Source organism: Lithobates pipiens, unplaced genomic scaffold (genome assembly GCF_037356315.1).
Source record: "Lithobates pipiens isolate NorthernLeopardFrog02 unplaced genomic scaffold, aLitPip1_a1.2 Scaffold_1, whole genome shotgun sequence".
NCBI classification, from domain to species: domain Eukaryota; kingdom Metazoa; phylum Chordata; class Amphibia; order Anura; family Ranidae; genus Lithobates; species Lithobates pipiens.
In genome coordinates, this window is record NW_027507685.1 from 128,743,844 (window position 1) to 128,755,938 (window position 12,095).

The 12,095-nt window shown below is 41.8% G+C and overlaps 1 protein-coding gene across 1 annotated transcript in view; it reads right to left on the reverse strand.

Moving 5' to 3' along the window:
• SLC38A5 (solute carrier family 38 member 5) overlaps nucleotides 1–5,174 on the reverse strand; it is a 151,532-nt gene extending 146,358 nt beyond the window's left edge. Inside the window, exon 1 of the mRNA XM_077476626.1 lies at nucleotides 5,021–5,174. The gene's annotated coding sequence lies outside the window, so the exon portion shown is untranslated. The remainder of the gene's footprint in view (nucleotides 1–5,020) is intronic.
• Between the last annotated feature and the right edge of the window lie 6,921 nt (nucleotides 5,175–12,095).

The window sequence follows — 12,095 nt, forward strand, 5'->3', positions numbered from 1 at the left end:
CTGTCCTCCGGGCTGCAGTTTGGAGACACCTGCTCTAGAGCTTAAAGCATTTGCTACCCCAAAACTTCATATTCCTAAAATGTGCCCGCTGTACCATGTACTTGTATAAAAAAGAATCCTGCACTCTTAATATTGCTTCCTTTATGTGAAATCCCTGGTGTTCTTGCCAGTCCCTCTGCTTTACTAATAAAAACTGACCACTCTAAGCAGGAGAGCACATGCTATGCTGGGAACTCTGTGTACTGTCCTCCAATGATCAGACTTGTCCTGACAAGCCATTAACTGGGGAGATCAGTGTGCTGCTGCTTCTCATCCCCCGGCTCTTATGCAGTTGGGAACAGATGGAATGCAAGGGAAAAGGGTATTTATGATGTTTTTTTTATATCTATACAAAAATGTTTTTCCTTTCATTTCTATTTTAAACTGAATGGGTTGCTTTACAAGGTGATCATTTACAATCACTTTAAAACGAACACTTAGGATAACAATAGCTGCTTCTACAGGAAAAAAGCTAAACTCCTCTAGAAGCAGCTTTAAAAAAAAAAAAAAAAACAGTGTGCATAGACCCTTAAAAAAATGTGTGCATTTACATGCGTTTACATTTAAACCAACACTGAATAGGTCAAAAACACAACATTTTTCATAATTTGCAAGTTGTATCTAAATATTTCTATTGTAATTGTTTCTGAACTTTGAGCGGACAATTTACATAAAAAACCATTGTTGAAGAATGTTGGTCTTACAAACCTGAACACTCCGTATTTAACACTGGCGTGTATGAAGCCTGAGTGCTCAGCAACTTAAAGAAAGCCTCAAGTTCACCTTCAGATTGTTCCGACAGAAGGTCTGCCTATGCCTGTTAGTAATTCACCACCATAAATGATCAACTTCATTTGCCATTGGAATATATACATGGATAATCAAAAGATACAAATCCATCTACTTCAACCAATAGAAAAAATAAAATAAAATATTGAATAAATAAATAACCTCTATTAAAAGAATCCTATACATACAAATGATCCAGAGGAAGGCAAAAAAAAATCCTATAAAGAATTGCCCAAAATAAATTCCATTTGATCCCCCCGGAAGGCAATTGCATTTAACCTGCACCAACAATCTCTGGTGTTATTACCTATAAATGTTAATATTCTGTTATACTTTATGTATTTAGGAATGCATCCAGGTGGCCAGAACTACTTTTTTCTGGGGGGAGTCTAATGTACATTTTTCCAGCTCTTAGGGACAGTTCACACCACATGCAGTCCAGTGCGTTTTTTCTGCATCAAAAACGCATAGAAAGTAGGTTATATGGTTTTCAATGGCATAGTTCACACCAGTGCAGTTCCAGTGTGTTTCAGTTCCAGAAAGAAAAGTTGAACATGCTGCATTTTTCCTTCACTGGACTGTACTGGAACGCTGTAAAAAGCAAACAAAACTCACGGGAACGCACCAAAAACGCACAGGAACACCCATGTTCTAATTTAGGTTGGATTCACACTTATGCAGTTTTAGTGCTTTTTGCATTTTGCAGATTTGCAATACAGTCCATTTAACATTGTTTCCTATGGAACACGTTCTGTAGTGCAAATCTGCAAAATGCAAAAAGCACAAAAAATGCATAGGTGTGAATCGGGCCTTAGGGCCAGTTCACAACAGATGCAGTTCCGTTCAGTTCCCTGCGCTTTTTTTCTGCACAAAATGCATGCACAGTGTTTTCCATGTATTCCAATGGCTCTAGTTCAGTTCACGCAGTCAGTTTCCGGTCAGTTTCCAGTGCAGAAACTGATTGCATGGTGTGAATTAGAGCCATTGGAATACATGGAAAACACTGTGTATGCATTTTTTGTGCCATTTCACACCAGACGCAGTTCCGTTCAGTTCTGTGTGCTTTTTTTCTGCACTAAAAATGCATGCACAGTGTTTTCCATGTATTCTAGTTCACACCATGCAGTCAGTTTCTGGTGCAGAAACTGACTGGAAACTGACTGGAACTGACTGTATTGGTGCAGAAAAAAACTGAACTGCACTGAACTGCATGGAACTGCATTTGGTGTAAACTGGCCCTTAGGCTCAATTCACATCTATGCATGTTGCTTTTGAGCGTTTTTGCAGTGCTTTTTGCGGTGCTTGCCGCGTTTTTGGACGCATGTTTTTACTGCAATTTTGCCGCATTTTGCTGGGGTTTTTTTTCTTTTTTTTTTTTACGCTTAGCAACTAGATATATACAGTGAAAAAAAATGAAAAAAAATGCAAAACGCAAATCGCTGCAAAATTGCGGCAAAACGCGGTAAAAACGCGGTACTTGTGTTTTTGATGCAGGTCCATTGACTTCTATTACATGCAAAATGCTGCATTTTGCATGAAAAAAAGTCCCCGACCCTTTCCAAAAACGCAGAGGCACAAAAATGCATTGATGTGAACATGTTCCATAGGAACCCATGTTAAAAAATTTCCTTGCATTTCTGCAAAATGCAAAATGCATCAAAGAACGCGCTAGTGTGAATCGAGCCTTAGTGCAGAAAAAAGGCGCACGGAACTGAACAGAACTGCGTCTTGTGAAAAATGCACTGGACTGCATCAAAAGCGCATCAAAAATGCACTGGAACGCATCAAAAATGCACTGGAACGCATCAAAAATGCACATGCAAAAAAGCATCTGGAGTGCATCTGGACTGCGTTTCTATGGTGTGAACTGGCTCTTACTGTAAAGAAACCTTTACATATGTGAAGTTACATTTCTTTTCCTCCAGACATACAGAGTACCCCCTTGCCCTTTTTGTAATGACCTGGAAGTGAATAACTGTACACAAAGTTCACTAAAGCCAGCCATACATGGATCGAAAATTCAGTCGGTTCAGCAGGGACCAGTTGAATTTTGATCCATGTATGGGTAGGCTGATTGTACCCAAGTTGATCCAACGATCGACTTGGGTACAACCAACCATTTCCGACGGCTATAGCTACTAGCAGTAATCATTGTGTTCTGCCAGCCGGGAAGGCTCCCGCTGCCCCCTGCTGGCAGAACACAATAGCACTGCAGAAAGTATTCACCCATCAACACATTCAATTGGAATCAAGCTATTGTCTTTCCTTCCACCTGTGTTGGAAGGAAAGAAAATCAAATCATCTATGGCAGGGATATGGACCTCCAGCTGTTGCAAAACTACCCATCATGCCTCTGCCTCTGGGTGTCATGCTTGTGGCTTTCAGAGTCTTGCTATGTCTCATGGGACTTGTAGTTCTGCAACAGCTGGAGGTCTGCTAATTGCATATCACTGATCTATGGGCTGCCTAAAGCCTCGTACACACAATGCGATTGTTGGCAGGGAATTGTCTGTTGAAAGACTGTTGTTCTAAAATCTGACCGTTAGTACGCTACTTTTGATATTTGTTGTTCAACTTTCTGCCAACAAATGTTGGATGACAGGCTAGCAAATTTTCGGCAAACAACGGTTGGCTGTCAAGATTTTCGTATGGTCAGTACACAAGTATGTCACACAAAAGTTGAAAGTACAAACACGCATGCTCGGAATCAATGCTCACCAAACAATAAATAAGCAGAAGGGGCCCAAAGGGTGGCGCTCAAGGGCTAAAATTCCTCATAGTACATCACTACGTTTGTGTTTGTTGCACAAAAATTGTGTACCTTTAGTATGCAAGACAAGATCCAGGCACATGTCCTTAAGACAAAAATCTGACGCTCGGCTGGCCAACAAGTGTGTGTACGAGGCTTAAGACCGAATACACAGTATACAACTTTTGTCATCCGGTTTCCTTTAGATTTACCAAAACCAATGCGCCTGCCTGATTGCATACAAACTGAAACTCTTAGCCCTTGTACACACGGTCGGAGATTCCGACGGAATGTGTCCTATCGGAACGTTTTGTCGGATATTCCGACTGTGTGTGGTCTCCATCGGACTGTTTCCATCGGAATATCCGACGGACCAACTTTTCCAACTTGCTGGTAACATTTTCAGACAAAATGCTCCGATCGGATATACTCCGATTATGTGTAGCCTACTCTGACGGACAAAGTGCCACGCATGCTCAGATCAAATTCCTAGACCAAAGCTATTGGCTACTAGCCTGAACATAGTCCCGTCCTAACGAAATAACGTCATCACGTTAAGTACGATCGGATTTTCTGACAACTTTGTCCGACTGTGTGTATGCAATAGTTTTGGACAAAATCCGTCTGACAAAATCCGTCGGACAAAATCCGACGGATTTGGTTGCCGGAATGTCTGACCATGTGTACAAGGGCTTAAGGTTTGACCTCATATTATACGGTTTTGGTAAATCTGAAGAAAAAATCTACAGAAAATTGTATAGTGTGTACCCAGCTTAAGGCTGCCCATACATGGATCAGTTGGTTGATCGAAAAAACTGAATGGATTCCCCCATTTACACATGTGACATGAGTGGAGGAATCCTCTCTGCTGTGTTATTGTATTCTGACAGCAGGTGCTACTCCACTGTCAAATACACTGACCTACAGCTGCAGTGCCCATTGAAATTTTTTTTTCCAACAAGCTTGCTCCTAAAAAGTTGATCATTAGACTTCTAACAAACGGGAACAGCCACAGATGGATCAAAATTTGATGGTTCCTGCTGAGCTGACTACATTTCTGTCCATCTAAGGTCAGCTTTAAAGAGAGGCCTGGAGTAAAGGCAAAGACTAGACTGAGGGCCAACATGACTGGGTCAGAAGGGGTTTGAGAATAGAAGGAGTAGTTACTAGGTGGGGAATTCAAGTGTGGGCACTTACCTGGTTGGTAGAGTGGTGGTCAGGCACTGGGTCAAGGCCTCTTTGGTACCCTAGTCATGGACCACCTATGTATTTATACATGACAATCATATTCCCCCTTAATCCCCACTTCTGAAAAGAGAACTACAAGACCAAGGATGCCCATGTATGCCTCGTATCTCTGCAACATCTGTATTGCATGCCAGCTCTGCACGGCTGCGCAAAAAACAACAGAAAACCAAATTTGTTTGAAAATGCAAGGCTCACCTTTCTCTGAGATCCTACAGATGAATCAGATCCTGAGAACAGTTCTCATCCACACAGTAGCAGTAATCCAGGACAGCAGGGAAGGCTATTTAGCAGCTGGAACTGTTGTACAGGATTGTTACAGTGCTTGTGCAAACTTTTAGCACGTGTGCCTGCAGACAGTTCTTGATGACTTTACAAAGTGGTGGGAGGGGTTTCCTGACCACATGGGGCTGCTGGTGGGAGTGGGAAAACAAAAACCATCTGATCTAACCAAAGCCGTTACAGCTCCACGTAGGTATACAGCGGGGAAAATTATTATTTGATCCTCTGCAGATTTTGTAAGTTTGCCCTCTTACAAAAGAAATGAAGGGTCTATCATTTTTATCATAGGTGTATTTTTTATGCTAGAGACAGAATATCAACCAAAAATGCAGAAAAAAAACACGTGATACAAATGAATTGATTTGCAGTTCAGGGAGTAAAAAAAGTATTTGATCCCCAAGCAAAGCATAACTTAGTACTTGGTGGAAAAACCCTTGTTGGCAAGCACAGAGGTAAGACGTTTCTTGTAGTTGGTTACGCGGTTTGCACACATCTCAGGAGGGATTTTGGTCCATCTTTCTTTACAGATCTTCTCTGAATCTTAATGGTTTCCTGGCTGACGCTTTGCAACTCAAAGTTTCAGCTTACTCCATAACTTTTCTATAGGATTAAAGTCTGCAGACTGGCTAGGTAACTCCATGACCTTAATTTGCTTTTCTTGAGCCACTCCTTTGTTGGATTGGTGGAATGTTTTGGGTTATTGTCATGCTGGAAGACCCATCCATGACCCATCCTCAGTGTTCTGGCTGAGGGAAGAAGGTTCTCATCCAAGATTTTACAATTCACGGCCCTGTCCATTGGCCCCTCAATGCAACAAAGTCAGTCTGTACCTTTAGCAGAGAAACACCCCAAAGCATTATGTTTCCACTTCCGTGCTTGATTGTAGGGATGGTGTTCTTAGGGTCATAGTCAGCATTTGTTTCCTCCAAACACAACGGGTCTCATCTGACCACAGTACTTTCTCCCAATTCTTCTCTGAATCATTTAGATGTTCATTGGCAAATTTCAGATGGGCCTGTACATGTGCCTTTTTGAGGACCTGTGGTCCAAACTGCCTTGAGATCATTCAGAAGCTCCTCCCTTGTAGTTTTGGGCTGATCCCTTACTTTCCGCATGATCATTCTTACCCCATGAGGCGGAATCTTGCATGAAGCTCCAGGCCGAGGGCAATTGATAGTTATTTTGTATTTAGTCCATTTGCGAATAATCTCTCCAACAGTTGTCTCCTTCTCACCAAGCTTCTTGCTGGTGGTCTTGTAGCCCATTTCAGCCTCGTGCAGGTCTATGATCTCGTCCGTGATGTCCTTTGACAGCTCTTTGGTCTTGCCCATGGCGGGTTTGAATCAAAGAAAGAGATTCTGTGGACAGGTGTCTTTTATACATAGTCATTAGGAACACCTTCTTAAATTTACAGGACTAATCTGTGTACCACATGAGCACATACGGTAGCCAGTCTATGGGAGCCAGAATTATTGTTGGTTGGTAGGGGATCAAATACATATTTTACTTAGTGACTGCAACTCAATTTATAAGATTTGTATTGTGTGTTTTTTCTGGCTTTTTGGTTGATATTCTTTAAAATGTGCCTATGATAACAATCATTGGCGGTGCGTCCATAAAGGCGCACGGGCGCCAACCCCTCTCTCCAGCCACCCCCTCTATGACTAATGGATAGATTTTCCCTACAAATTATTTATTTTTTGGTGGTATTTGATCACCGCTGCTTTTTAATTTAATTTGTTTTGGTGCTATAAACAAAAAAAGACAAACAATTTAGAAAAACTTACTTACTTTCTACTATAAAACATATCCAAAAAAAAAAAATCATAAATTTAGGCCAATGTGTATTCTGCTACATATTTTTGGTTAAAAAAAATCCCAATAAGCGTATGTTGATTGGTTTACACAAATATTAAAGCGTCTACAAACTATGTGATATATTTATAGAATTTTTCATTTTTCATTTTTTTTATACTGCAATATTGCAGCGGACAATCAGACACTAACTGAAACCAGTGACACTAATACAGTGATCAGTACTTGAAGTATGCACTGTCACTGTACTAATGACACTGGATGAGAAGAGGTTAAATATTTACCGCTATCAAAGGTTTAACTATGTGCCCAGCCAGCGTTTTTGTGTACTGTATGTGCTGCTTGTATTAGGGGAAGAGATGGATTTTATTACACAAAATCCATCCATTCCCTGTCAGAACGGAGATCTGCCTTGTTTACATAGGCAGATTTCCTTTCTGTGTGTTTTACACACCATCAGCAGATAACAGTGGACATCCAGTGCCTGGGATCCAGTGCACACGCCCCCTGCAGGCGGAAGAGCAGAATCCCATATATATATTATATATATATATATATATATATATATATATATATATATATATATTTATTTATTTATTTATACATGATTCTGCTAAGGAGAGCCGCACTGTAGCAGTAAATCTGCTATGGGGTGGACGGCAAGTGGTTAAGTTGATCAAAAGCAATAGGTTACTTTAATACTGGTCCAGCAGAAGCCATCCTTTGCTCCCCTGATGAACAAGAAGTTCAGAGAAGTTCAGAGTCAATTCTATTTACAGCTTACACAGGGCCAGGGATATCCCCGCCCCCATATAACAGTGCTAAGCCAATCACTAAACACCTGTGTATTCACACCTGAGGAAGGAGAGTAGGCCACATGCTTCTCCACATTCATAAGTCCAAGTATTTGGAGTTTATAGTACTTAGTAGTAGGTAAATAAAGTGCATGGAGCAAATGTAAGGTGAATATATTTTGAAGGGAAGAAAAACATTTGGCAACTCATTGTTTTACCACGCAATACCAAAAAACAGGTTCAATTTGAAGGGTCTGTCCACAACTAACAGTTGCATTGTGGGCAGTGGCGTCGCTAGGGGGTGGCTTTTGGGGCTATAGCCCTGAATCTGTGCCCATAGCCCTGAGTCTCTGCAGGGGTCTCCAAGGGGAGGCTCTCTGGGGGCCCTGATGTAAGTGGGGGCCTCTCTGGGGACCCTGATGCAATGGGGAGGCTCTCTGGGGACCCTGATTTTAAGGGAGAGGCTCTCTGGGGACCCTGGTTTAAGGGGAGGCTCTCTGGGAACCCTGATTTAAGGGGGGTTCTCTGGGAACCCTGATGTAAGTGGGGAGGCTCTCTGGGGACACTGATGTAAGGAGGAGGCTCTCTGGGGACCCTGAAGTAAGGGGTGGCTCTCTGGGACCCTGATGTAAGGGGGGGCTCTGTGGAGATTCTGATGTAAGGGGGGCTCTCTGGGGATATATATACACACACATCTATATTACTGTATATACATGTGTATGCCTGCCCAAACGTATGACTTTCTTTACTACGCTGCTATGGGCTGTAGCCCCAGATCTTTTGTAGACCTAGCAACGCCCCTGATTGTGGGTAAAGAAATACTCTGACTTGAGATCCCAACTCCTCCCACTTGATGCAGTATTTAGAAGGGATCTAGCTTTACCTGTTGGATTTTTCATTTATGCCAAGTCATGGGGAACTGAGCAGGAAACAAGATAGGCAGGAGTCTGCTGTTGCAGTGCCAGAGAAACAAAAGCCCAAGGGAGATTTAGGTCTGTGTGCTCCACCGATAAACAAAATGTTAGATAAATTAATGATGTCACTTCTATGTAAAACTTTATTCAGCCACAGTTCCATCGGGGAACTGTCCCTACTGACGCATTTCACTGGAATGGGATCTTAATTGAAGAGATAAAGATAAAGTTGTATCTAGCAATGATGTCATCAGTGTGCGTCCTTCGATTTACTGTAGTCACAGTATTAGGAGTGAGGATAGGCTCCTTGGTGGGCACTTCAGTGAAGGACAAGGGTTGTTTAGCGTCTGGTGTGGTGCCGTTCTCCTTGGATGATCTAAGAATTAGAAAAAAATAAACTACAGACCACATAAATCCTTTCTTTGTTTATCCTTTATTAAAACAATTTCTTATTTAATCCATCTCATTCCCTGGAAAGTTCATCTCCGTAGGGCACGGTTTTATTTTATCAGAATGATAAGTAAATTTACTTATGAGGCCATTTTTCGCAAAGTAAATATTAATCTTTAGCTTTCAACCTTTCGAGTGGGAATAAAATAATGGTACTCTGATAAAACTGAAGCAGGAAACAATCAGCCTGGGAGGACAAATTTGTCATCTGAGTGCGTTTTATCAAATTCAAGGCGGACAGCTGTGCAGCCTCTCGTCACATGACTCTGTCCTTTCTTGTTTCAATTTGTACAGGGAAGCTACCAGGGTTTTAGAGATAACCTTAAATTTTGATAATCATATTAATTTTACCATTCTGGTCGGGTTTATGAATAAACAACTTTTTATTTTCTGACAATTTTGGTTAGAAAAATGACTATTAAACAAGTTAGACAAGTCCTGATTATCTTTAACCATTTAAGGATCGCCCGCCGTCATTTTACGTTGGCTGTTTGAAGGGGAATACCACTGCTATGGCAGCAGCTAGCTGCCAGTATCCTCTTCATCAGCGGGCAGTGCTTTTTCAGATAAAACTGGTCTCTGCGGTATATTCGCTACGAGATCACTTTTATCGTGGGTGGAAGAGGGGCCCCCTCCTCCGGCTCTGGTGGTCTCTGCAGCTTACCGGAGCTGTCGGTAGCGACGGAGACGATCAGGTCCTCTTCCTTGACAGGCATGGAGCCGAGTGAGGGAAACATGGCCCCTATTCGGCTCCACACCATTCAATGGCGGAAGCGATGTCAAATATCACTTCCGCCCAATAGTCTTAAAGGGGAAATATTTTATATTAGTAGAAAGGAAATACTGGAAACCATGTGATGAAGAGTGTTTGAGATTTCATGTATAGGAGACTAGATAATCTGGAAATAATATTTCCAGAAGGAGAGGCCAACAGTGGCCAGAGTCCATTTAATAGTAGTTTTATGTTGGGAGCCAGCTGACTGACGCATGTAGATTCTGATATGCTCTGACACAGGTGTATGGAAACTCAGGCCGTCACATTTGTGTATGTTAGGGTGGGAGGTCTCTCCCCAAACCGGTCTGTCCACTTCCTTATCAACCACTGTCGCTGATTGACTGCTTAGGACAACCTGATGACATGGAACACTGGAGGGGGGTGGGTGCCGGAGCTGGGTACACGTGGTGAGGAAAGCACCACTTTCTTGTGCACAAAGGTGTGGAATGGTGGAAAAACCAACAGCGAGCAGCCATGACAGTTCAGCAGCATACCTACAAAATAAATAATATATAAGTAACCATTTCCACTCGTAAATCTAGAAACCAATGTCCGCGTGGGCCAGTGACATTAATTAAGTGGCTACTTAGGTGTTTGATATGGTGATCGCACCCGGCGCTATTGGCTGAGCATATCTTTACATCATATTATTACTCAGGGTGGGCTCTCCTCTAAATTATATTTTTACACAGTATGGGCTATTTTCTCAATGATTTTAGTTTGCAGTATGTTATATTCTTTTGATTATATTATTGCAAAGTGTGGGCTATTCTCTAAATTATAGCCTGTCCTCTTAATTATTATAATTTATTATTACATAATATCATTCTCCATATGGTATTATTACATGGCATGTACTGTTCTCTATATAATAATATTACATGGTATAATAATCATTTTTAGGAGCTATTCTCTACGTGACATGTTTAAATAGTATGGACTATTCTCATTATTCATTATTAAACAGTATTAATTATTCTCCCTGACATTTTATCACACAGTATGGACTATTTTCTATATGATATTAAACACAATAGGGAATATCCCTTATAAATTATTGCATAGCATGGGCTATCATCTAAATATTATTAACACGCAATAGAGACTATCCTTTATATGATCACTGTACAGTATGGACTGTCCTCTATATGATACTATGAGATGGTAGGGGCTATATGCCCTGTACACACGATCAGACTTACCGATGGAAAATGTGCGATCAGATCATGTTATTGGAAATTCCGACCGTGTTACTTTTTCCGTTGGAATTTCCGACACACAAAGTTTGAGATCTGGATCTAAAATTTTCCGACAACAAAATCCGATTGTTTAAATTCTGATCATGTGTATACAATTTGGATGCACAAAGTGCCACTCATGCTCAGAATAAATTACAAGACGAAAGCTATTGGCCTCTTTATAGACCTGTGGCATGTGATTTACATCACCTCATTCTGAACGATCAGATTTTCCGACAACTTTGTGCGACCGTGTGTATGCAAGACAAGTTTGGGCCAAAATCCGTTTGAAAAAATCTGACGGATTTTGTCGTCGGAATGTCCGACCGTGTGTACAGGGCATTACTCTACATCAGTGGTCTCCAAAATGTGGTCGGAGGGCCAGATGCAACCCTCTGCTTCCCCTTATGTGGCCCCTGGGGCACTATTCCTCTTATTGATTCAAGGGATTATTTCCTCCTACTGACACCAAAGATGGAGCACTATTCCTGCCACGGACCAATGATGGGGCACTATTCCTGCCATGGACCAATGATGGGGCACTATTCCTGCCACTGACACCAATGATGGGGCTCTATTCCTCCCACTAACCAACGATGGGGTACTATTCCTCCCATTGATACCAATGAAGGGCACAGTTCCTTCCACTCACACCAATGAAGGGATACTATTCCACTGACGTCAATGATAAAGCATTATTTCTTCAATTGCCAACAACAATGGGCCACTATTCCTCCCAGTAATACCAAGGATGGGGCACTATTCCTCCCAGTAATACCAAGGATGGGGCACTATTCCTCCCAGCATTACCAAGAATGGGGCACTATTCCTCCCAGTAATACCAAGGATGGGGCACTATTCCTCCCAGTATTACCAAGGATGGGGCACTATTCCTCCCAGTAATACCAAGGATGGGGCACTATTCCTTCCAGTAATACCAAGGATGGGGCACTATTCCTTCCAGTAATACCAATGATGGGGGAATACTCCTCCCACTGATACCAA